The sequence below is a fragment of the Rhineura floridana genome, chromosome 3 (genome assembly GCF_030035675.1).
Source record: "Rhineura floridana isolate rRhiFlo1 chromosome 3, rRhiFlo1.hap2, whole genome shotgun sequence".
Classification (NCBI taxonomy): domain Eukaryota; kingdom Metazoa; phylum Chordata; class Lepidosauria; order Squamata; family Rhineuridae; genus Rhineura; species Rhineura floridana.
In genome coordinates, this window is record NC_084482.1 from 213349429 (window position 1) to 213375618 (window position 26190).

Genomic DNA, 26190 nt, shown 5'->3' on the forward strand with positions numbered 1-26190 from the left:
CTCATATCTCTCTCCAGATCTCCTCATCGCTCCCAGCTTCATGTAGATGTGAAATAGCATCTGAGACAAGATAGTGCCCTGGGGCACCCCAGAAGCTTTTGGGGGGCAAGGGGACCAAGAAAAACTCAGCCAATACTACCTTCTGGGATGCTCATCTCTTGTGCATCAAGCCCAACCTAACTACATATGGGGGGAACAGTAAGAACATGTTTATTGGAAAGAGTTGGTTTTTTAAAAAAAAATCCCAGCCACATAAGTTTGTGCATATACGTATGCAACAAAGACAACAACACTCCCAGACTCACCAAGGATAGGTCTTCTGACAGTCAAAAGGCAAGCGGAAAGGAGGGGAAGGAGAAGGGCTGTAGCAGCAGATGCACTGTAAGCTGTGCTCATGAGGAAGTCCCAGGTCAAATTCTAACAAACAGTCATCTCATCTTGCTCTTAAAGCCCATCCTCAACAAACTCCTATATGAGGGGAAAGGTCAGAATACCATTGTTCCCCCCACATTAATTAGGAATCATCATGAAAATAATACATTTAAGACGTTCAAACTGTTTACACAAAAAAGAAAGCAAACATTGTGCATTACACCTTGTTTATTGGATAGAGTTTTTTTTTAAAAAAATGGAACAGCTCTCTGTCACCACCATAGTATATACGCGTACATAACAAAAACAGCAAGATCCTCCGTGGCGCAGAGTAGTAAGCGGCGGTAATGCAGTCGAACCTCTGCTCATGGCCGGAGGTCGATTCCAACGGAAGGAGGAAGTCGAATCTCCAGTAAAAGGGGTCGAGGTCCACTCAGCCTTCCATCCATCATTGGTCAGTAAAATGAGTACCCGTCATATGCTGGGGGGTAAAGAAAGGCCGGGGATGGAACTGGCAATCCCACCACATGTATACAGTCTGCCTTGTAAACGTCGCAAGATGTCACCCTAAGAGTCGGAAACGACTCGCACTATAATTGTGGGGACACCTTGACCTTTAACAAAAACAGCAACACTCAAACAGCGTCACTGAACATGACAGATCTGACTTCCAGGTGGGAGGTGAGGAGGAAGGAGAGGGGCTGGAGCGAGAGGGGCATTGTGCCACCCCGGCTGGATGAAGGGTTTGTGTTGCCCTATATGAAACCTTCCTGTGGAGTCCATTTGCACATGAGTGCTGACCCTCAGCCATGCACATGTGAATGTGTATTCCGCCACACAGACACAACATTTCTACTTTCTGAAATTGACCCAAACAGCATTAGCTGAAGGACTCCTGGAAGTTCAAACCTCTACATATTTGTCTTCTTTGGTGATTATCATCAAATATTTTGTGAGTTCCATGAATCTTATTTGAGGTGGCCTAGGAAACACATCTTTCTTTATACAAAGTTCTGGCTGCCATTGTGTGCAGAGACCTGGTTGTGGGGTTAAGGGGCTGGCCCTGGCAAGGAAGGGGAAGAATCCATGGCTGGTGGTGCCTTGACCTGCAGAAGTGCTGGTGCAGCACCTTCCCAGATCTCCTCCTTGGATCCCCTTCTTTGTGAAATTCACCCAATCCACCCACCCTTGGGGTCCAGCTCCTGCTGAGACTTTATGGGGTCTCCGGTTAACAGGGTCAGAAAGGATTTTTTCCTCTCCCATGGGGAGGGTTGTTCTTCCTTTCCCTCAGTGAACAGCTAGAACTATCACACATTGCTTATAATTTTTCACAACTTTTGGAAGGGGCGGAAATGGCATTGGGCAGGAGAATTAACATCACCTTGGAGGGAAGTTCATAGTATGGGCTTCTCTTGGTGACCCGATCTGAAGCCAACTAACCTCAGTTGATAGCGTGGCTCCAGATGCCTGGAAAGCACCAGACTGGATCCATTTTACTCTTGCCAACTGCCCGGGTTTCCTCAATAGTCATTCTGAGGCAGTTGTCAATCAACAGGCAGGTGGTTTGAGGAGACTTCGACCCTATCTCCACGGCCATGCCAACACCAATTAGTTGTGGTATTTATTAAGGTTGCATCCTGTTTCCACCCACAACTGTCTTTGGTTCCGCTATTTCCCAAACCTGCCCCCCAGAGGGCAGCACAAGGCGGATACCCCACAAACACTTTGGCAACCACAATGCGCCTTGGGACACATGACGTTCCATTTGATGAATCTTATATTCTTTGTGTGGGATCCCTAGGTGCAGAATGTTCCAGATGAAACTGAAAGTGTTTTTAATGTTTTGTGTGTGTTTTAAAAGTTGTGTATTTGTTCTTATTGTTTTTAATTGCTGTAAACTGCCCAGAGAGCCTTAGCTATGGGACTGTATATGAATGCAAGCAAGCAAGCAAGCAATAATGGAACACAATGTCAAAGCACATTCATCCATTGAGGATCAGCTTAGAGAATGCTAGAGGGAATCTCTTGCTAGAAATGGTGATGCCTCAATCCAATTTCAGCAACAATCCTGAGAGGTACCTTGACATTGAGGGGAAATAGTTGGACTAAGCTCAGCTCTGGTCGTAATATCTGAGGAAGGAGAGTTCAACCCAGATGTTTAATCCTTTTGAAAAGGGTGCTGGAATTGAACTTTGAGACCTTACTCAAAAACAGGGACCAATCACTGAGACTTTACCCTTTTAGTGTTGATAGCTCTATCTTTCCTAAAATCACTTCTATCTTGAGCAATCCTCACCCAACCGGAATCTAAACCTGATTGCCCCAAAGGAGTAAAACATAAGAGGACCACAACAGATCGTTTTGATGCAGATAGATGAGGTTTATTGTAGGGGAAAGAGGAGTGCAGGGAAGCCTTTCCATGTTGAGCAGCTTCAGAAAGGTGAACAATACATTTTGTGCAGAAGAGTGAAATGACAGATGAATGAGGAGTAAAATGAGACAAGGCATAAGTACACAGAGAATGACAGCTTCTCAGGAAAATGGAAGCATCATAAATCTTGCAGACCTGAGGAATATTCAGAGATACATCAAAGAATGAGCAGTGAATTTGGGATCCCTTGAATTTTGGTCAGAATGCCTTCAGGTTGGCTTGAAAGAAAGGAAGCAAAAAACTCCATATCTAAGAGAGTTGGAGGGAAACCTGAGAGGTGCTTTGAGCAGGCAGGTGTAGGTATGAGTGACAGATGTGATGATCCAGTCTGCTCTTGTTTATCTGGATGGAGAGGCTCAACATTTCTGGCACCAAAACCCATACAATCATCACCTGTGAATCTATTTTGTGCAATTCGGGTACCGTTCTGTTCCATTCCTGTGATGATCATGTTCCCATTCAATGAAGGGGTGATCTTGTTCCGGGATTGTAAAGAAATGAGCATGGTTGCATCAGTGGTGGCAAATGAATTTCAGACCAAAGTTGAGGAAAGCTAAAACCTGAGGACCCTCCATATCTCTGCTCCGGTTTGTTGCTCAGGAGAAATGGGGATGTGCCAACTTCCAAAATTGTTATGGGGACTCGACCAGACAGGAGAGGATTCAGGTATGGTCCAGTGGGATAGCGATAATCCTCATGAATTGTAAATTTTAAGGGCACATATATTCTCCCTGATGGGATCACTTCCATCACTCTGATGTTGATAGATGACTTTCCAGTCGAGAAAAAATCTGGGGGAAAAGGGAGTGGAATCATTTAAGCTTGTGAATGTTGACGTGCACTTTAATACTTGTTTGATTTTCATCATTATTATTCAATTTATAACCTGATCTTCCTCCGAGAAGGAGCCCAGGGCAGTAACAAAAACACGAAAAGCACCCTAAAACATATGAAAACAAAACATCTTAAAAAACACATTGAAACAGCTTTAAAAACTAATCAAATCCAATCTTATTTTAAGAAGATACCCAGCTTTAAAAATATTTTGAAAAGCAATTCCAAGACAGACTCAGACTAGGAAGGCATCTATGTAAAAGGCTTGTTGAAAGTGGAAGGTCTTCAGTAGGTGCCGAAAATATAACAGAGACTGCGTCTGTCTAATATTTAAGGGAAGGGAATCCCAAAGGGTCGGTGCCACCACACTAAATGTCTGCTTCCTATGTTATGCTGAACAGACAGCAGCAAGGGCAAGGCAAGATTGCACTGGAGGAGGGAGCTCTTTGGCATTCACTGGATGGGGGTGCGGTGTGGTGGAGAGCAAGGAGGTATATTGGTAAAGCGTTGGAGCCTCTCTTTTCCTTCCTGTGCAAGGGTGTGGTGTGAAGTATCACAGGAGTGGAAACTGGTGACATTTCAGATTGAGACCCACAGGGGTTCTCCTGGATGGAAAATGTAATACTTTTCAAGTCTGTACAACAGTATTCAAAGGGAGTAAGTAGGGGTGGTGAAGGTTGCGGTTGGCAAAGGTCACCAAAAGACGTCACCTTTCACACACCTCCAATGTTGACGGGTGGAGTCTGCTCTCCAGCATGGACTTGTGAGAAGACATCCTCGTCATGCTGGCAGAGATCGCTCCCCCAACTGACCTGTGTAAGGGAAAGTGGGTGGGGGGGGTAGAAACACAGTACCTCCCATTTTAAATGTGGGGGCATCTGAGTCCAGCTGGAGATGCGCTGTTAAAGGTTCAGTCCAACTCGGACATGTGAAAGCCTCACTTGAATCACCCCATTCCTCTTGCAGAGCATGCAGTGCACAGAACTGATGCCCACCTGTCATCATGAATTTCTTGCCCCTGGATTAGGTCATAAACTAAGGATAAAACAAATCCATCACACTGTTCCTGCAACAATCATATGCTTACATTTTCATTTTCATGTCCTATGGCAAGGGGAGGGGGTGCAGCACATACCTGCCTCACAACACACATGCTCCAATGGTGATTTCTACTGCTCCTCTTTCCATTCATCTAGGGCATGCCTGCAAACTCACTTCTCTTCCTCTGATTTTCTTGCTTCCCTCCACCTACCCTTTGGCCAGTTCCCTCCCCTCCAGCGCCTGCTCTGGAAACCCCCATTCTCTGGAATCCGAGTCAGAAATGACTTTTTGCAGAACCATTGGCTGTGTGTTCATCACCTGTGGCTAATAATGTGAATCCCATCAGGTGTTCATTGTAGCTGCAAGAACACGGTGACTAAGTTTCCCTACATTAAATTCAATGGGGCTTACTGCATGGTTGAATGGGTTTCAGATTGCATCTTGAGGCAGTGTAAAAAGCCTCCTGCTTAATATTGGAAGGTGAGGGAGATATCAAATGGCTAAATTGTGTCAGCAAATGCTAATCCCTAAAGGGCAGGAAGGCAGGGGTCTCAAAGCATGTCTTGCTTTTACAGAGAGATTAGGGCTGCCTCTCCGTGATGGGTTCCTTTCAAAATGCCTCCTGTATTTTTGGTTGACTCCGTGATGGAAATATGTATATATATATAAATATATATATGCAGTGATCCTCAGTGGTCTGAGCTGCGTGTGTGCCAGTATGTGTTTTTATGTAAATAGCAGGCTTTTACCCTGCATTTCGACCACTGAGATATGACTTAGCACATTGAAAAAGCTACGTTATAGAAATGCATAGTAGATAGGAAAAGTATACCTAGTTCTAACTAACTAACTAAATTGGAGGTGCAATGCCCAGACTTGGGTATTGCCCTCATGGCTCAGGAGAGAGAGCAAAGTCAAAGTTGTCTCCTCTCTCCTCGAACAGAAGAAGAAGAAGAAGACAAAGGAAGGAGGGGCAGGTCAGCTTCCCTGAGTATATCAGTTTAGAATGGAAGGAAGTTCGGTAGAGAAGAGCACAGGTAAAGGTAGGCAAACCTAGTCAGCTGCAGGACCCTAACTCTCTCTCCCTTCTAGAATACAAACAAAAGAACCCAAACAGGAGTTGCTCTTGCCCCACATCCAGCAACTCCTTTATTTTGTAGAGCAGAAACAGCCTCCTAATACACCACTCTTTTACCATCAAAGATTTTCCTTTGCTTGTTGTTTGGAAGATGCAAACTGGAGCGCTCTGTGCCCACATAAAGGAAGCTTCCATATCGCTTGCAGATATTCCTAGATTGACAGTGAAATCCTACCTATGCCTACTCAGAAGCAAACCTCATTGAGCTGAATGGAGCTTGCTCTAGGTAGGGATGCCCATTGCTAACAACGGATTTGATGCCACTGGATCAGGTCACACACCCAGGTAGAATGAAACATATCACACTGTTCCAGTGATCATCATGTTCTTCCATTTTTACGGTGAGCCACACCAAGTCTGTCAGTCGAATCTCAAAATACCCTAGTTTTCTCATTTGCCTCTTCCCAAATTCAATTTCCCAATCTAATATTCCAAACAAATATGATGTAGAGGCACAGAGTGCCTTCACATCCTTTTCTCAGAAAGGATTTATGAAAGACAATTTACCAACAGCAGGAAAAGGTGAGCCCCAAAAATCATGGGACGCCAAAAGACACTGGTGGAAATAACTGAAATGGTGAGAGCATTTATACTATTTCCCGACTTCCATATATTACATCAGCACTGTTCTTAGAAAACATTTGGATCATTAAGGTATTAAAATCTTAAGAGCACACTGGAAATCCAGCCCAAGACAAGATTGGGACAGGATACAGCATCAACCTGTCTGCTGTAATTAACAACCTAATTGATAGTATTTTAATAGGAAAATGTGACATTCTTTTCTTTGATTATATCCCATTGCTGGTGTACCATTTCAAGATGCTGAATGACACTCCAAAACACTTTAGCTATATAGTTTCATTAAAAATAAATGTGCCTGTAGGAAGTCCTTAAAATGCCAACTCAGGATGTCGATATCAGGACGTTGCCAGGAGGCTGTTGCTATCCTTAACCGAGAGGGAGAGTGGCACTGTGCCATCACTGAACTTCCACCACATCTGAATCTCTCAGTTAGCAGCAGTGGCTCCATGTAGGAAGCCAAGTGAGCAATGGCACGTCACTCTGTCCCACCAAGTGCTACTGGAGTTAAGTCTTCCCCATCCAATGGAGACCTCCCACAAATCTTTGCAGAGATGGAGGTGTACTCCTGGAAATTTAGTAGTACTGTGTCGTACAGAGAGATGCAAAAATCTGTCAGTTATGTTTCCCTCCATTTCTCATTTTTCCAGTCTTAAATTCACTTCTCCAGGTTTCAACAGTAACAAAAATTCCCAAACATTTTCCTGTGAATTTCTCCAGTTGACACTAATGTACACAATTTTGCAAGAGATTCCCTTCGCACAATGCATATTTGCATGTTATTTTCTTGCATGTATTCATTTTGATGACAGTTTCCCTTCACATAATTGGTATTCGTAAAACACTGGTTGGTTAGACTGCATAGAAAAGAACACAGAGAAGTGGGGATTTTGAAATATGGCCGTGTTTCAGTTCTCATATCATTTTGGAAAATGTGAATTTGATAAATTCAGCATTAAAGGTGAATTGAGTTGAGTTTCTCAGCCATTCCTAGTCAGAGCTTGGAAAAGTTGCTGGCCGGGGCTGATGGGAGTTGTAGTTCAAAAAAGTAACTTTTCCAAGCTCTGTCCCTAGTCCTGTTCACTTTCCCTTCCCTTTGTCTCTGCTCGAAACATTTTGGATCACAAGGACTCTAAAAACTAAGGAAGAGAAGGCTTCCAATTTCCCCCCTTTTCCCCCTTACGCTAATTGGCAAGTTACAGGAACCCTGTGCCATCATGCATCTAGCATGACTTCTTCAATAATCTCCTGTATGTCCCCACCTTCCTTCCAATACCGGAGGGAACTGGTGAATACCAACAGGTGAGATTGATATATCCAAAATCCATCATTGTAAGAGAAATGGACAAATAAAACCATCATCATCAACAACAACAACAACAAAACAACCTAGATCAGATTGAAAATCAAGGTACCATTGAAGATCTTGTTCTAACGGCATCTGCTAAAAATCTTGCAGATATTTCCGGCACCTTCTGGTCTTGGTCTGCACAAGTAAAACCACATCAAAGTTAGTTGAAGGCCCTGGGAAGGATAATGTTACGGCACGTGCTCTTGGGAGCCTGAGTGTGTGAACGTGCCACCCACATGGCCCATGAAACACACCTCCTTGAGAGGAGGGGGATCTTTTGCTAGGGATAAAAACAAGCAGGTTGCCCTGAAAAGTGACTGAATGGTGCATATATAACCCCCAAATGCAGGTCCACACCAGAGTAAAGCAAAGCTTTCTTTTATTGAGAAAAAGAGAAGGATAGCATTACAAAGTTACTTTTGTGAGTGGCAGCATTAATCATTAATATCCTAACCCATTCATAACTTTAAACTAAACAGATCAAAGAACCCTATTACTATAAAGAGTGACAGGTAGGAGAGATCAGGGCCGGCTCCAGGCATGCGGGGGCCCTTGTGCATCAGCTTGTCGTGAGCACCGGTGGGTGGGTGGGTGTGCGCACGCACACACACCCTGTGCCCCCTACCTGTCTAGTCTTTACCATTGCCCTTAATGAAGATGGCGGCCCTGGTTTCCCTACGGGGAATGAAGCCTCCACCACCATCTTTGTTGACGGCACACATGCGTGCTATGCGCACAGATCTCTCCCATCGATTAAGAAGGCGGCAGCGGCTTCAGTACCTTAGGGAAGCTGTGGCCACCATCTTCATTAAGGGCAATGCTAAAAAGCCGGCTGACAGGTAAGGGGGGGCATAGGGGGGCGTGGATCGCGGAAGGGGAGCAGAGAGCCCCTCAAGGACTGCTCAGGGGCTCCTGTAGATCCAGGGCCCTCGGGCCAGTGCCCAACCTGGCCGCTCTTTAGAACCCGCCCTGGGAGAGAAGACCTATCCTAGACCCGGAATGGGCAGATGAATGCAGCTGGAGAGAGGTATAAGACCTCTGAACCAAAACCATGAAAAAATCTCTTATTCTCAAGGTTTGCACCGAGACCCTGACTCTCTCCTCGGATCTCTCCCTGCAGTCCTGCCTTGAGAGTGTTGTTTTAGAGTGTGGCTATACGTGTCGGAGCGCAGACCACCATTGCCCCCCCTTCTCCTCTCCTTCTCAGCTTCTTTTCCTAGATTCAAGCCTCCGTCTTAAAAATACTTTTTCTCTCTTCCCCTCCTGCCATGGAGGGGTCTGAGCATCTGGTGAGTTTGTGGTGTGTGTGTGTGTGTGTGTGTGTATGTCTCTTGCTGACCCTGAAAAACTTAGGCTACTTTCTTTGGACAATAGGACTATTCTACTGTGCTGGAGGGAACTCTGCCAAGGAGAACATTTATCCAGTCGCTCTTAGTTAATTTTTGTTTCTTAACGCTCCCTTGTTGTTCTTTGCACAACACCTCTGGAACACATAACCACCCATACCATTCTGTGTGTGTGTGTGTGAGAGAGAGAGAGAGAGAGTGGGGGTGGGAGTTATAGTTCCCGACCTTGAACCTCCTGGGTTCCACTTGAACCAAAATGGAGTTAGGCTATCAAAAGTAACAATAACAACAGTGGAGTAATCAGCTCACTTCTCAAATCTCTAAGGAAAGGACAGAATACCATTACATGGGCTACTGTTCCAACACTACCAACTCTACATGGGCATACACCATTTTACAGTGGAATTCTTCTACAACGCCCTTTTAATATGACTGATGATAATCTGTTCAATCTTGCTCTAGGAAAAGCTCTTTTACATTTAATTCATTCATTAATTTTGTAAATACGGTCCCAGTGAATTCAGATGACTAAGCGGAAAACTGTTACACTATGGGCAGAAATTTCTTATAGCAGCCAAATTGCTTTGTTGTTCAATGTCATAGAGGTGCTCTTTTATGAGAACTCTTGCTTTGTTAGCCCCTAAGATTGCTGCGGTGTTAAACCATAAGAGCAAAGCCTTAAGGAGATGCCAAGTATGTCTGCACTCTGCAGAGACATGGACCCGGACAAGGCTGAGTTGGCAAACACCACACCCTCCACGTGAAACTTTGCAGTCATCCAGCAGTTGTTATGGCTCTGAAGCAGCAAGGACAACATGAATGATGCTCAAAAGTCATTGATGAGAACGCCGAGACTCCCAAAATGAAATAGAACACAAAAGGTACTTATCTCTTAGATCAAAATGAAAGGGAATGTTCTTGGAACCCAATCTATGGGACTCCCAGCGACCTGGGCTGTGATTGCAGAGATGCTAATTAGTATGAACTAAGCTGGATGCATGCAAAGTTTGCTCTTTGGGAGGGTGGATCAAGCTGCCGAAGGTCTGAAAGAAAACATATCAAAATCTCTGCCCCAGAAGATCTTCTTAACACTGTTATTCACCAACTCTTGTCTCCAGAATCTCTGAGAGACGACCATGTCTGCACTTTTCACCCTCTCCTGGAGGAACTGCTAGAAACTTTTCCTCTTTTTTTAAAAAAATAAATAAATACATGAATAAATATTCCTTCCATGAAAACCATGGATCTAGTTGAAATTTGTCGTGCTTAATCCACTCTGGTCAGAAAGTGGCAAACAGAAGCTCTAAAAACAGTTTAGAATATCATACAAACAGAAGTAAAACACTGATATGTTACCAAAATGCAGAGAATGTCCCCTTGTCATCCCTTCATAGAGCTCTGAATATTCTTCAGGCCTGCAAAAGTGATGATGCTTCCAGTTTCCAGGCAAGGACTGACTTGCTTGCATATCTTTGCAAAAATTTATAATGGTGGAAGACCATTCACATGAGCTACCCTTGACCCTGGGATGCAACCCTAACCACAAGTGAGAATCATGTCATGGCTTGTTAATCCACTCATCCAGTAGTGTAGTGGCAAATTCGGAACGGCCGGGTCCCTGCATGATAGTCACAGCCACACCCCTCCCTCTGCCCCTTTTTTGCTGCTGGGTTGAGAATGAGATCCTTGTTCATGCCTTCTCCCACATCAACAAACGCTGTAGGAGCTAATCAGCATGAAAGGAGAGAGTGTTAGCTACTGAAGAAAGTCTTCAGAGAATTGGTGACATTCAAGTGGTGGACATCTTAGAAGGGCTGGTGTGAGACTGAATCAACTTACTTGGGTGTGAGTTCATTTGTAACAGCTAAAGAAATTGGTTAGGAAGGTTAATGCTGACATCTAATCAGACTCCCATGTGAAAATTTGTTTTTAATTGTGCATTGACACACCAGAATAGAAGGGAATTAGGGTGTGAAATCTGGAATAGGACACCGATGCACAATTCAACTTTCTATAAAAATAAATGGGAAAGTACAGAAATTATTTTTGGAGGGGAAGCATCTTAAAATTATTTATTTGAGGGTTTTTTTCAGAAAAACACCACAATATAACAATATTGGAAAGGTGTTGCTTGAAATAATTGAAAGGAGACACAAGAATGACCATGGGAACATAGGATTTATAGTCTCATATATGACCACGGGAATATATTATTAAGAACATGGATTCTGATGTACAGAAAAAATATGGACTACCTATGTAATGAGAAATTTCTATCAGAAATCAGGATTAAGCTAGGACTGGGGAGGGCTGCTATGAGAGAACTAGAAAAGGTCCTGATATGCAAAGATGTATCACTGAACAAGTCAGGATTATTTAGACCATGTCATTCCCAATTTTTATGTATGGATGTGAGAGTTGGACTGTGAAAAAAGCAGATAAGAAAAAATTCAACCCATTTGAAATGTGGTGTTGGAGGAGAGCTTTGTGCATATTATGGACTGCAAAAAAGATAAAGAATTGGGTGTTAGAACAAATTAAACCTGTGCTATCACTAGAAGCTAAAATGATGCAACTGAGGTTATCATACTTTGGACACATAATGAGAAGACGTGATTCACTAGGAAAGACAGTAATGGTGGGAAAAACAGAAGGGAGTAGAAAGAGGAAGGCCAAACAAGAGATGGATGGATTCCATGAAGGGATCATAGTATAACATCCTGCCTTGAGTTTCTGAAAGAGCAATCTCAGCACCATCACTGCACATAAATAGTTATACTCACCCAATATTAACACAAACTCAGTATTTTGCATACAAACATTCTGTATGCATTTGTCAATGGTTCTTGTCACCAAATGTGGAAAATTCCAGTTCATCTTCAATGGTCTCAAATGCAGAACAGCTGAAATTATCCTCTAGTTTCAATAACCTGCATATTTGAAAGTCACCACCATCCTATTCCAAAGGGTTCATCAAACCTGTTCATTATTTCTCAAGAAATTATTATTGTTAAATTTTCTACCTCTGCCTTCCAGAGAGAGCCGAGGAAAGCAAACAATAGACAGAACACACACAAAAAACACTGAAAACATCTCAAAAACAATATATAATAAAATCATATTAAAATATATTTTAAAAAAGAAGTAACTATCTATAAAAACAATTTTAAAAGCATTTCCAACACAGACACAGACTGGGATAAGGTCTCTACTTAAAAGGCTTGTTGAAAGAGGAAGATCTTCAGTAGGCACTGAAAAGACAACAGAGATGGAGTCTGTATAATATTTAAGGGGAGGGAATTCCAAAGCGTCGGTGCCACTACACTCAAGGTCCACTTCCTATATTGTGCAGAGTGGACCTTTGGATAACTTGGTGTCTGCAGGAGGCCCTCACCTGCAGAGCGCAGTGATCAACAGGATATGTAAGGGGTAAGATGACCTTTCAAGTAACCTTGTCCCAAGTTGTGTAGGGCTCCGTACACTGAAACCAGCACCTTGCTTTTAATTTCTTCATGTATCCTGGCAACTACAGCATCAAAACCATTGAACCCTTGACCCATGAATCTTTGAACTGGGTTTGAAATATTTTCAATTTCATTTGCACATGACCTTCCTGTCCTCTAAGAGTCAGCAGAATAATATGCATGTCTCTTCAAAAGTGATTCCCACAGAGTTCAGTGGGAACGACACACATCTATATATACGAAGCCACCTCTCAGCAATCCTGGGTTTCTTCCTTGTCACTGCAAACGCTGTATCACCTGTATGTCCCTCAGGGAGACAGCTACCTTCAAAAGCAATAGGACAAGCAGAACATGTTACATCAAGCCCAAGGTCACCCTGAGCTAGGAGCCAAATCCTAAAAGAACCTATATCTTAGGAGACAGATCCTAGGAGAAGGAAGCCTATAGAAAGCTAGTTTTCAACACCACCCTAGCAGGAAAGCTTCAGGGGACACTGTAAACAAGGCTAAATTCCAGTCGGAGAGAAGGGGGAAAAGGAAACTCCACCGACACATACAGGGAGAGAGTCAGCTCAGTCCTTGCTAAAAAGGGCAGCTTCAGCCTTCCTGAAACACAACCACAAGCTCTGTTTCCCTAGGTTAAATAAAGGTCAGGCTGTTCTAGGTGGGAAAACAACAAACAAAAAAGACTTGCCTGGAAGGTGCAGCCCCTTGCTTAGATTAAAAGCAACCAAAAGCTTAAACAGCCCTGCCCCTTGCTCAGGAAGGAAGCCTGCCTTCCTGCCTTCAAAGGAAGGAAGTCTGAGATAATCCTAAAGAGGTAAGCCCCAGCTGATAGTTGAGCCATCAGCCTCAAGTAACACATCATTGGCTGGCAGCAGTAGCTGGGAGGAACCAGCCACACATATAAAGTCAGAGCACCCTAGCGAGGGAGCCTGCTCCACGAGCTAGAGGGAGCCCCAGCTGATGAAGCATCAAGGCCCCAGCTGACAAAGCATCAAGGCGAGTTAAGCAGCAGAGCGAAAAGAGGGTAAGTAGCTCCCATTTATTCCATTATTTAATTGAAGTAAAACAGCTCAGAGCAATAAGTAATAAGGGCAGCCCAAGGTCACCCTGAGCTAGGAGCCAAATCCTGAAAGAACCTATATCTTAGGAGACAGATCCTAGGAGAAGGAAGCCTATAGAAAGCTAGTTTTCAACACCACCCTAGCAGGAAAGCTTCAGGAGACACTGTAAACAAGGCTAAATTCCAGTCGGAGAGAAGGGGGAAAAGGAAACTCCACCGACACATACAGGGAGAGAGTCAGCTCAGTCCTTGCTAAAGCATCAAGGCCCCAGCTGACAAAGCGTCAAGGCGAGTTAAGCAGCAGAGCGAGTTCGGCAGCAGGGCGAGGAGACCAGGGCCCCCCACTGTGCCCGTCTGTTCCCTGACCTCAACTAAACCGCAGTCTCCAACCCATTGACGTAATAAACCTTAAACAAAACTATGCAGGTAAGAAGCCAACAGGGGTGTGGGGGCTTTCCAGTGTTTTGCACCGCCTGCAGCATGTACGACTATCTGCCTGTTGGACAGAAGTCGTGGGTGTGCTCTCGGTGCAATGAGCTCCTGGCTCTCCGGGAACGACTTCATTTCCTTGAGGCCAAGGTGGCGGACCTGGAAAAGCTGAGAGAGGCAGAGAGGTGTGTGGAGGAGGCCTTCAGGGACGTTATAGCTGTGTCCCACTCCAACGATGATAGCTCTCCTGCTATCATGGACAACGATGGTCTCGGGGAAGGAGAGCATCCAGCTGAGGAAGAGGGAAACGATCCCTTAGAAGGGACCCATTCCTTGGGGGATGAGCAGCTATCCTCTTGTGCCGAGGATATATCTCCAGGGGGTGGAGGGATCCTTGTAGTGGGTGATTTGACCATTAGGAACATAGACAGTGGGGTGTGTGATGGGCGTGTAGACCGCAAGGTGTTTTGCCTGCCTGGTGCGAAGGTTGCGGATATCGCCCGTCGTTTAGATAGTTTGGTACACAGTGCTGGGAAGGAGTCAGTGGTCGTGGTGCACGTTGGCACCAACGACATGGGGAAATGCAGCCGTGAGGTCCTGGAAGCAAAATTTAGGTTGCTAGGTAGGATGCTGAAAGCCAGGACCTCCAAGGTGGCTTTCTCTGAAATGCTACCAGTTCCACGCACAGGACCAGCCAGACAGGCCCAGCTTCGCAGTCTCAATGCGTGGATGAGACGATGGTGTCGGGTGGAAGGGTTCGGATTTGTTAGGCACTGGGGAACATTTTGGGACAAGCCGGGCCTGTACAAAAGGGACGGGCTCCACTTGAACCAGAATGGAACCAAACTGCTGGCACTTAAAATTAAAAGGTAGCAGAGCAGCTTTTAAACTAACTGAGGGGGGAAACCCGACAGGAGCTGAGAAAGGTCCGGTTTGGAATAAACCTCCCCCCTGGGATAAAGACCAAAGAAATGATGAAATTTTAAAAGGGGTAGGCCTAGAAGTAGGCATTGTGAGAGCAGGGGCACAGGATATAAATTCAGAAGAGCAAAATTACCACAGGCCTAACCACAAGTGCCAAAGACACTTGAAGAGAGACACTGCTTACAAGTGCCTGTACGCTAATGCTAGGAGCCTCCGAACCAAGATGGGAGAACTGGAGTGCTTGGTCTTAGAGAAGAGCATTGATATAGTGAGCATAACCGAGACCTGGTGGAATGGAGAAAACCAGTGGGATACGGTTATCCCTGGATATAAACTATATCGGAAGGACAGGGAAGGACGTATTGGTGGCGGAGTCGCTCTATACGTGAAAGAAGGCATTGAATCCAGCAAGCTCGAAACCCCAAAAGAGGCAGACTCCTCCACAGAATCGTTGTGGGTGGTGATACCGTGCCCCAGGAGGGACTTAATACTGGGAACGATCTATCGTCCCCCTGATCAAAATGCTCAGGGAGACCTTGAGATGAGATATGAAATTGAGGAAGCATCCAAACTAGGAAATGTGGTAGTAATGGGTGACTTCAACTACCCGGACATAGACTGGCTGCATATGTGTTCCAGTCATGACAAAGAAGCAAAGTTTCTAGATATTCTAAATGACTATTCCCTAGATCAGTTGGTCATGGAACCGACCAGAGGGACGGCAACCCTGGACTTAATCCTCAGTGGGACCGGGACCTGGTGCGAGATGTAAGTGTTGTTGAACCGATTGGGAGCAGTGACCACAGTGCTATTAAATTAAACATACATGTAACTGGCCAATTGCCAAGAAAATCCAACACGGTCACATTTGACTTCAAAAGAGGAAACTTCACAAAAATGAGGGGGTTGGTCAAAAGAAAGCTGAAAAACAAAGTCCAGAGGGTCACATCACTCGAAAATGCTTGGAAGTTGTTTAAAAACACTATATTAGAAGCTCAACTGGAGTGCACACCACAGATCAGAAAAGGTACCGCCAGGGCCAAGGAGATGCCAGCATGGTTAACGAGCAAAGTCAAGGAAGCTCTTAGAGGCAAAAAGTCTTCCTTCAGAAAATGGAAGTCTTGTCCGAATGAAGAAAATAAAAAAGAACATAAACTCTGGCAAAAGAAATGCAAGAAGACAATAAGGGATGCTAAAAAAGATTTTGAGGAGCACATTGCTAAGAACATAAAAACCAACAACAAAAAATTCTATAAATACATTCAAAGCAGGAGACCATCTAGGGAGACAATTGGACCCTTGGATGATAAGGGAGTCAAAGGTGTACTAAAGAACGATAAGGAGATTGCAGAGAAGCTAAATGAATTCTTTGCATCTGTCTTCACAGTGGAAGATATAGGGCAGATCCCTGAACCTGAACTAACATTTGCAGGAAGGGATTCTGAGGAACTGAGACAAATAGTGGTAACGAGAGAGGAAGTTCTAGGCTTAATGGACAATATAAAAACTGACAAATCACCGGGCCCAGATGGCATCCACCCGAGAGTTCTCAAAGAACTCAAAGGTGAAATTGCTGATCTGCTAACTCAAATATGTAACTTGTCCCTTGGGTCCTCCTCCGTGCCTGAGGACTGGAAAGTGGCAAATGTAACGCCAATCTTCAAAAAGGGATCCAGAGGGGATCCCGGAAATTACAGGCCAGTTAGCTTAACTTCTGTCCCTGGAAAACTGGTAGAAAGTATAATTAAAGCTAGATTAACTAAGCACATAGAAGAACAAGCCTTGCTGAAGCAGAGCCAGCATGGCTTCTGCAAGGGAAAGTCCTGTCTCAGTAACCTATTAGAATTCTTTGAGAGTGTCAACAAGCATACAGATAGAGGTGATCCAGTGGACATAGTGTACTTAGACTTTCAAAAAGCATTTGACAAGGTACCTCACCAAAGGCTTCTGAGGAAGCTTAGCAGTCATGGAATAAGAGGAGAGGTCCTCTTGTGGATAAGGAATTGGTTAAGAAGCAGAAAGCAGAGAGTAGGAATCAACGGACAATTCTCCCAATGGAGGGCTGTAGAAAGTGGAGTCCCTCAAGGATCGGTATTGGGACCTGTACTTTTCAACTTGTTCATTAATGACCTAGAATTAGGAGTGAGCAGTGAAGTGGCCAAGTTTGCTGACGACACTAAATTGTTCAGGGTTGTTAAAACAAAAAGGGATTGCGAAGAGCTCCAAAAAGATCTCTCCAAACTGAGTGAATGGGCAGAAAAATGGCAAATGCAATTCAATATAAACAAGTGTAAAATTATGCATATTGGAGCAAAAAATCTGAATTTCACATATACGCTCATGGGATCTGAACTGGCGGTGACCGACCAGGAGAGAGACCTCGGGGTTGTAGTGGACAGCACGATGAAAATGTCGACCCAGTGTGCGGCAGCTGTGAAAAAGGCAAATTCCATGCTAGCGATAATTAGGAAAGGTATTGAAAATAAAACAGCCGATATCATAATGCCGTTGTATAAATCTATGGTGCGGCCGCATTTGGAATACTGTGTACAGTTCTGGTCGCCTCATCTCAAAAAGGATATTATAGAGTTGGAAAAGGTTCAGAAGAGGGCAACCAGAATGATCAAGGGGATGGAGCGACTCCCTTACGAGGAAAGGTTGCAGCATTTGGGGCTTTTTAGTTTAGAGAAAAGGCGGGTCAGAGGAGACATGATAGAAGTGTATAAAATTATGCATGGCATTGAGAAAGTGGATAGAGAAAAGTTCTTCTCCCTCTCTCATAATACTAGAACTCGTGGACATTCAAAGAAGCTGAATGTTGGAAGATTCAGGACAGACAAAAGGAAGTACTTCTTTACTCAGCGCATAGTTAAACTATGGAATTTGCTCCCACAAGATGCAGTAATGGCCACCAGCTTGGATGGCTTTAAAAGAAGATTAGACAAATTCATGGAGGACAGGGCTATCAATGGCTACTAGCCATGATGGCTGTGCTCTGCCACCCTAGTCAGAGGCAGCATGCTTCTGAAAACCAGTTGCCGGAAGCCTCAGGAGGGGAGAATGTTCTTGCACTCAGCTCCTGCTTGCGGGCTTTCCCCAGGCACCTGGTTGGCCACTGTGAGAACAGGGTGCTGGACTAGATGGGCCACTGGCCTGATCCAGCAGGCTCTTCTTATGTTCTTATGTTAAACAGAACGTCACCTGCAGGTCCTGGAATATCCCTGAGTCATCGAATGCAAAAGACCAAGACGTCTTTCCATGAGGATTTTTTCTTAAAAAAATGGAAAATTGCTGCAGAACTGTTGTGAACTAAATGTAAGATTAGAAAAATGAGAAACTCAGAGGACCATCATTGACAGAATCTTCAATCCCTATATATGACAAATCTCAGAATGTTTCCAGAAAATACTTTCTCAGGTTTTTCCCCCCCTCAGCTCAAGTTTGAACATCTTAGCTAGCTGAGCACTCCATACCCTGGAACACCATTCCTCTGAATTCTATCATCACATATATGCTGATCATAGTATAAGATCCTGCCTTGGTTTCTGAAAGAGCAATCACAGCACCATCACTGCACATCAAATGTTATACTCTTGTGTTGGGTTAGCGGGACAGACTAGGGATTCTGTTGGTGTACCGCCCACCCCGCTGCCCAACAGTCTCCCTAGCTGAGCTGACGGAGGTGGTCCCGGGTGTACTGTTGAGATCCCCCAGACTGTTGGTAGGCAAGTCTAGCCACCTGGAGGACCCTAACTCTCTCTTCCTTCTGGAATACAAACAAAAGAACCCAAACAGGATTTGCTCTTGCCCCACTTCCAGCAACTCCTTTTTTTTTGTAGAGCAGAAACAACCTCCTAATACAACACTCTTTTACCTTTGCTTGTTGTTTGGAAGATGCAATCTGGACCGCCTTGTGCCTGCATGAGGGAAGGTTGCATATCCCTTGCAGATATTCCTAGACTGGCAGTGAAATCCTACCTATGCCTACTCAGAAGCAAACCTCATTGAGTTGAATGGAGCTTGATCTAAGTAGGGATGCCCATTGCTAATAATGGACTTGATGCCACTGGATCAGGTCGCACACCCAGGTTGAATCAAGTGCATCACACTGTTCCAGTGATCAGCATGTTCTTCCGTTTTCTCGGTGGGTCACACCTAATATGTGAGTCGAATCTCAAAATACCCTAGTTTTCTCATTTGCCTCTTCCCAAATTCAGTTTCAAATACCAAAATCCCAAGCAAATATGCTCCAGAGGCACAGAGTACCTTCCCACCCTCTTCTCACAAAGCATTTATGTAAAGACAACTTACCAACAGCAGGAAAAGATGAGCCCCAAAAACTGCAGCAAGCCAAAAGACACTGGTGGAAATAGCTGAAATGGTGAGAGCATTTATACTGTTTCCCGACTTCCATATATTGCGTTAGCACTGCTCTGAGAAAACATCCGGATCATTATAATTTTAAGAGCACATTGTAAATCCAGCCCATGACAAGATTGGGACAGGATACAGCATCAACCTGTCTGCTGTAATTAACAACCTAAATTATAGTATTTTAATTGGAAAAAGTGACATTCTTTCCCTTGAAGTTATGCCATTGTTGGTGTACCATTTCAAGATGCTGAATGACACTCTGAAGCACTTTAGATATATAGTTTCATGAAAAGTAAATGTTCATCTAGAAAGACCTTAAAATGCCAACTGTGGATGTCGATATCAGGACGTTGCCAGGAGGCTGTTGCTATCCTTAACCGAGAGGGAGAGTGGCACTGTGCCATCACTGAACTTCCACCACGTCTGAATCTCTCAGTTAGCAGCAGTGGCTCCATGTAGGAAGCCAAGTGAGCAATGGCACGTCACTCTGTCCCACCAAGTGCTACTGGATTTAAGTCTTCCCCATCCAATGGAGACCTCCCACAAATCTTGTGCAGAGATGGAGGTGTACTCCTAGACATTTAGTAGTACTGAATGATATGAAGGAGGGAAATCCCTCTAAATGCTTTACAAAGAATATAAAATATAAACTGAAATCAGAGCTTGGAAGTAACTCGTTATATTTAACGAGTTACTTATAATTCGTTACAATTTTAAGTAACGAGTGGGTAATTCCATTACATTTGGCAAGTAACGGAACGACTAGTAATTTCCCTACTTTTCAGCTGCAACTCTAACGTTTCCACGTTAGGTTGCACGTTACTTGGGGGCGGGAACAAGGGGAAGTCAGCTCCTGGCTGTGATTGGTGAACACAAGACATGTGCCTCGCACTGATTGGACCTCTGCGCAGACTCTCTCTTCCCTCGTGATCTGTGTTAGGATGCACGAGGGAAGAGGTGAATAGGCTGAGAGGACAAAATGGACGCCGGAGGAAAAAGCCAGGGCAAGGACAATGGAGGAGAAGGCAGCAGCAGAATGGTGAAGAGCTGTGGAGGTGAGTGACAATGATTTGTGTGTGTGTGTGTGTGTGTGCCCCCCCGCAGCACCTTCTGCCTACTCAGAGCAGAGTAGGAACTTCGGCCTAGAGCTTGGAAAAGTTACTTTTTTGAACTACAACTCCCATCAGCCCTGGGCAACGTGGCCACTGGATTAGGCTGATGGGAGCTGTAGTTCAAAAAAGTAACTTTTCCAAGCTCTACGCTTCCTTCCCCCCTTTTTGAACTCTCCCCCTTGTTCCCATGCATACATGTGTGCTGTATTTATCCAGACAGAGCACTCCTGCCTTTTAAAATGCCGGCTAGCTTTTTATTGTATATTTATTTGAACTCCATCTTTCATTTTATTTGTATTTTTGTCCTGTTTAATCACAAGACTGAATTGTATGTGGGACAAAAACTGTCTCAGTAATAATAATAATAATAATAATAATAATAATAAAACATCATTAGGCGTATAAGAAATGGCTTAAGGCTGATTTTTTTGTTCTTGGCAGAGATGAGGTGAGAAGTAGGGTCCTTGCAGCTCCTCCTCTCAGTCCCCCAGCTCTCAAACTCATGTTCTGTGAGAAAGAGAGAGATTCCCAGTCCCAGAGAGAGACAACTCCTGTAAACCCCATTGTCATTTGAATTTGGCTAATGAATGCTTTATTCTTTCATCAGAACTTTAGCAGTAGTACTAAAATATTAATAAAAAAGAAAAGGGAAAGAAAAAATACTTTACATACATCATTCAGCTGTATTTGCTAATTATAGATATAGATATAAAAGATAAACGGCATTTTGTCAAAAGTATTTTTGTCTACATTTTATACCTCATCCTTGGTTTTCCAAGCTTGGCATGGAATGCTTCTCATACAGAATTAATTTGAAATGCTGCATATTTATTATCATAATCATCATATTCAAAATAAAAAATATATGTACCACCTTCAAGTTGATTCCAACTTATGGTGACCCTATGAATAGGGTTTTCATGAGGCTGAGAGGCAGTGACTGGCCCAAGGTCACCCAGTGAGCTTCATGGCTATGTGGGGATTTGAACCCTAGTCTCATTTTGTTCTCACAACAACCCTGTGAGATAGTAGGTTAGACTGGTCCAGGCAGGGTTATTCAGTGAGCAAAACTGATGCAAATAGGATCTCTTTTAATTGTGCTATCAACCTGCTTACTTCCACTCTGACTGGGGGATCTTGCAGCATGAGGAAGAGATGGGGGCACATCACAGCTGAAGTTCACCCATATAGGAGCATTATCTCTTGTTTATTACAGAGACGCCTGTTGCAGGTTTTGCTGCTGAGAGCAGCAGTCAGTTAGTGCGGCTACTTGAGTCACAGCTTGTTGATCCTGAGGAGGCAAAACTAGAAAGTGAGGTTCAGAAAGGAGGCCCTGTGCATGAGGAGGAGGAGGGCATGAAGCAGTGCCAGTTGCCCACAGCCACATCTGCAGAACAGCAAGTACCATGGTTTGGCTTTGAGAAAGCTTGTACATTTGTGAGCCAGAGTGGGGAAAATGTTGTGGTACGATGCAATTACTGCCTTCCAAGGATCAAAAATCTGAGATCAGCTGTTTCCTCCTCATCCAATGTGAAGAAACATTTTGAGGTAAGCCTTTGTCATGCTGGTCCTCAAAGAGTGTCCATTGTCTATTTATGTTTAAATTGTGAAGTTCCTCTTCCATTTTTTCTTGGATTCATGCTTTGTTCTTCTTCCTCAGAGGGCACACCCTGAGAAGCTGAGAGCAATTGAAGAAGCAATAAAGGCAAGGAGACGTGGCCTTCCTGAACCAATGCATGACACCCCTCCTCCCCAAATGCTGAAGCAGCAGCAGACAACCCTTGAGAGGTGGGGATCTGGCAGGGAGCCTGTCACCCAGAGCAATCTCGACAGGAGAATCATTGATTTCATTGTAGAGGAGACATTACCACTTCAGACTGTGGACAAACCATCACTCATTAATCTGGTTTGCATTGGACTCCCCAAAGATCTCACCATCATATGTGCCAAGACTCTGAGAGACAGAATTGAGAAGAGAGCATGCCACATGAGAGAAACTCTTGCAAACCGAATGGGTGCTGTGGCATATATAGCAACCACTGCAGATTGTTGGACCAATGGCAAGAAGAGTTACTTTGGGGTAACAGCCCACTGGATCAACCCAACTACCCTGAAACGTGAGGTCGGGGCCTTGGCTTGTAAGCGTCTGAAGGGGCGCCATACATACGATGTCCTTTCAAAAGCACTGCATGATGTACATGTGCAGTACAGGATCCACAACAAAGTTATGTGCACTACTACAGACAATGGCTCCAACTTTGTGAAAGCGTTCAGAGTTTTCATGGCCAAAGAACCAGTGGAAGCTGCAGGCACCAGTGACGATGATGGTGATAACCAGGAGGAGGAGGAGGCTGAGGTGGAGTTTGTGCCTATCTGTGAGATCCTGGACACAGGACCTGAGGCAGAGGAAGAAGCTGCAGACTCAGGAGAGGATTTTGTTTTACCACCACACCAGAGATGTGCTAGCCACACCCTCAACCTTGTGGCAACACAAGACATAGAGGCCATGCTTTCTGACTCCTCCAAAAGTAGTCTTCTTGGTCCTTTCAAGAAACAGTTTCGTTCCTTGATGGGAAAGTGCAGCAAGTTGTGGTCCAAGCAGAACCAGTCAGCCCAGATTGCTGAGTATATCCATGCGCAATGTGGTGTGTATCTGAAGGTACCGAATAAGACCAGGTGGAATTCCACCTTTGATGTGTTGAAGCAACTACATGAGCTCCTGTCAACTGTGCCACTAAAAATGCATGCCATAATGGACCGCTGCTCCTTGTCCAGGATCACAGCTGCTGAGATTGAAGTGGTACAGGAATACACAGAGATTATGGAGCCACTAGCCCAGTCCCTAGATATCCTGCAACGGGAGAACGGCATGTTCATGGGGTATTTGCTACCAACGCTCTGCAATCTGGACCACAAGTTAGAAGGACTGGAAAACAAACCTGAGAGGTACACATACTGTTTTCAGCTGCTGAGAGGTGTGCGCGAAGCCCTAAGAAAGCGGTTTGCAGCTATCTGGGAGGACAAGAGGCTTCTTCTGGCAGCCTGCCTACACCCTCGCTTCAAACTAGATTGGCTGGAATCGTGTCAGGCCACCACCCATACCAACAAGTAAAAACATTAGGGAAGCCCTTTGGGTGGATTACTCCAAGGGAAATGTTGTCTCAAGGGAGGCATCAGAGGGCTTAAGGTGGCAGGCAGGGGCTGGTCCTTTTCTTCCTGGGGCTCCTCATCACAACCTTGGGTTGCTGCAGGTAATCCTTAAGGGTCTGCTGTGCTGCCCCATGAGTGTGGTGACTTGGTCACCTTCCTACCTTCCATGTCATCATCCACAGGCTCAGGCTGGACCCTGAACCAGGGGACATGACAAGCATCAGGAAATGAAGAGCAGATGATGGTTTCCTAACATATATGTGTTAACATATCCTCTCTCTTTCTTAGATACACAATGGAAGCCTTGCTGAAAGCTGAAATAAAGATGGGTGTACTTAATGAGGACAGTGATCAGTCTTCAGATAAAGACCAGGAAGGAGATGACTTAGAAGATGATTTCTTTAACTTTCTGCAAGAAGTCAGCAGTGCACACTGCTGAGGAGGAACTGGTGAGGTACCTGAGGTCTCCCAGCAGGGAAGTGTCATCACTCCATGGCTTTCCACGTGTGCTGCGGTGTTTTTTGCAGCACAACACAGGCATGCCTTCAAGCGCCGCAGTAGTACGCCTGTTCAGTACTGGTGGCAACGTAATGACTGTAAAAAGACATTCCTTGTCTGACATGCTCTTTGAGCATCTTGTTCTTTTGAGACATAACAGAAACATATTATAAAAGCATTTCAAGTGTAAAATTTGATTTCAAGAGTTGGGGTATCTCCATTGCTTGGGGGGATGTGAGATTCTGTTATGCCATTATGTTAATCTTATGGATAATTTTTTTAATTCTACTACCCCCTGTGTGTGTGTTTATTTTTAATATTGTTTTAGGCTTCTTAGATGTGCAGCAGCCAAGGCCAGCACCTTGTAGGAGTTTTTTTAAAAAAGTAACTGAAATGTAATTGTAGTGATTACTTTTGAGAAAAAGTAAAGTAATCAGTTACTTTCAGAGCAATTGTAATTGTAACGGCAATTACTACTTTTTGGGGCCAAGTAATTGTAACTGTAATTTATTACTTTTTAGAAGTAATCTTCCAAGCTCTGACTGAAATTCTCAATCAAAGTCAACATTTTTGAATGTATAGTGTGCTAGAGTTTCACATTATTAAAACAAGACAGTGCCTTAGCCCTCCCCCGCACTCTCCTACCACCTTTTGCCCTCATGCCCCACTTTTTTTGAGGGGAAGGGATGTTTACAACATTTTCATTTCTGACGCTCAGTCGTTTGGCATGTTTTCCAGTGTTAGTGTTCCTTTGCTCAGATAAGTGTTAAGTTTTGGTCCTCTGAAAATGGTTCTGTTAGGGGAAAGTGCGCAAATAAATAAATATATGAGTCAAAATTACATATGAGTTCCTGCTGGGAGGAAGGGCGGAATATCAACCAAATAATAAATAAATAAATAAATAAATAAATTAAAATGTGCTCATTAGGAGAAATTTGCACTAATATACAGGAGAATTTCCATGAGGACTTTTTTTTTTAAGAAATAGAAAATTGCTGCAAAAATGTTGAGAACTAAATGTAAGGTTGGAAAAATGAGAAACTCAGAGGACCAAAACTGACAGCATTTTCAATCCCTCTATATGAAAAATCTCAGAATGTTTCCAGAAAACGGCTTCTCAGAATGATTGCCTCAGCTCAAGTTTGAACATCTTCGTGAGCTGGCTGAGCATCCATACCCTAGAACATCACTCCTCTGAATTCCACCACCACCTTACATGCAGATCATGGTCTAAGGTCCTGCCTTAGGTTTCTGAAAGAGCAACCACACCACCACCACTGCACATACAATGTTATACTCGCCCTATGTTAACAGAAACTCTGTATTTTGCATGCGGACCATCAGTTTGCATTCGTCCATGATTTTTGTCAGCGAATGGGGAGAATTCCAGTTCATCTAAATGGTCTCAAGTCACCTGGTCCCAAGCTGTGTAGGGCTTTGCACACCAACACCAGCACCTTGTTTGTTATTCCTTCATGTATCCTGGCAACTACAACATCAAAACCATTGAATCCTTGACCTGTGAATCTTTCAAATATTTTCAATTTCATTTGCAGATGACCTTCCTGTCCTCTAAGAATCAGCAGAATAATAGGCATCTCTCTACAAAAGAGATTCCCACGGTGGGAATGTGTATATATACATACACTTACCTAGAGTAGGAAGAGCAGATATTCCGGAGACAAGAGTTGGTGAATGACACTGTTAAGAAGACCTTCTGTGGCAGTGACTTTTATATGTTTTCTTTCAGACCTTCGACAGCTTGATCCACCCTCCGAAAGTGCAAACTTTGCACGCATCCAGCTTAGATCATACTAATTAGCGTCTCTGGAACCACAGCCCAGGCCGCTGGGAGTCCCATAGATTGGGCTCCAAGAACATTCCCTTTGATTTTGATCTAAGAGATAAGTACCTTTTGTGTTCTATTTCATTTTGGGCGGCGTTCTCGTCAATTACTTTTGAGCATCATTCATGTTGTCCTTGCTGCTTCAGAGCCATAACAACTGCTGGATGACCGCAAAGTTTCACGTGGAGGGTGTGGCGTTTGCCAACTCAGCCCTTTCCTGGTCCATGTTTCTG

At 44.1% G+C, this 26190-nt stretch overlaps 1 long non-coding RNA gene across 1 annotated transcript; it reads right to left on the minus strand.

Moving 5' to 3' along the window:
• Positions 1-2728: 2728 nt before the first annotated feature.
• On the minus strand, positions 2729-25942 carry LOC133382440 (uncharacterized). The gene is made up of 2 exons (XR_009761965.1): positions 25764-25942; positions 2729-3594 (listed from the first exon to the last, which is right to left on the minus strand). It is a non-coding gene; the product is annotated as an uncharacterized LOC133382440 (long non-coding RNA).
• Between the last annotated feature and the right edge of the window lie 248 nt (positions 25943-26190).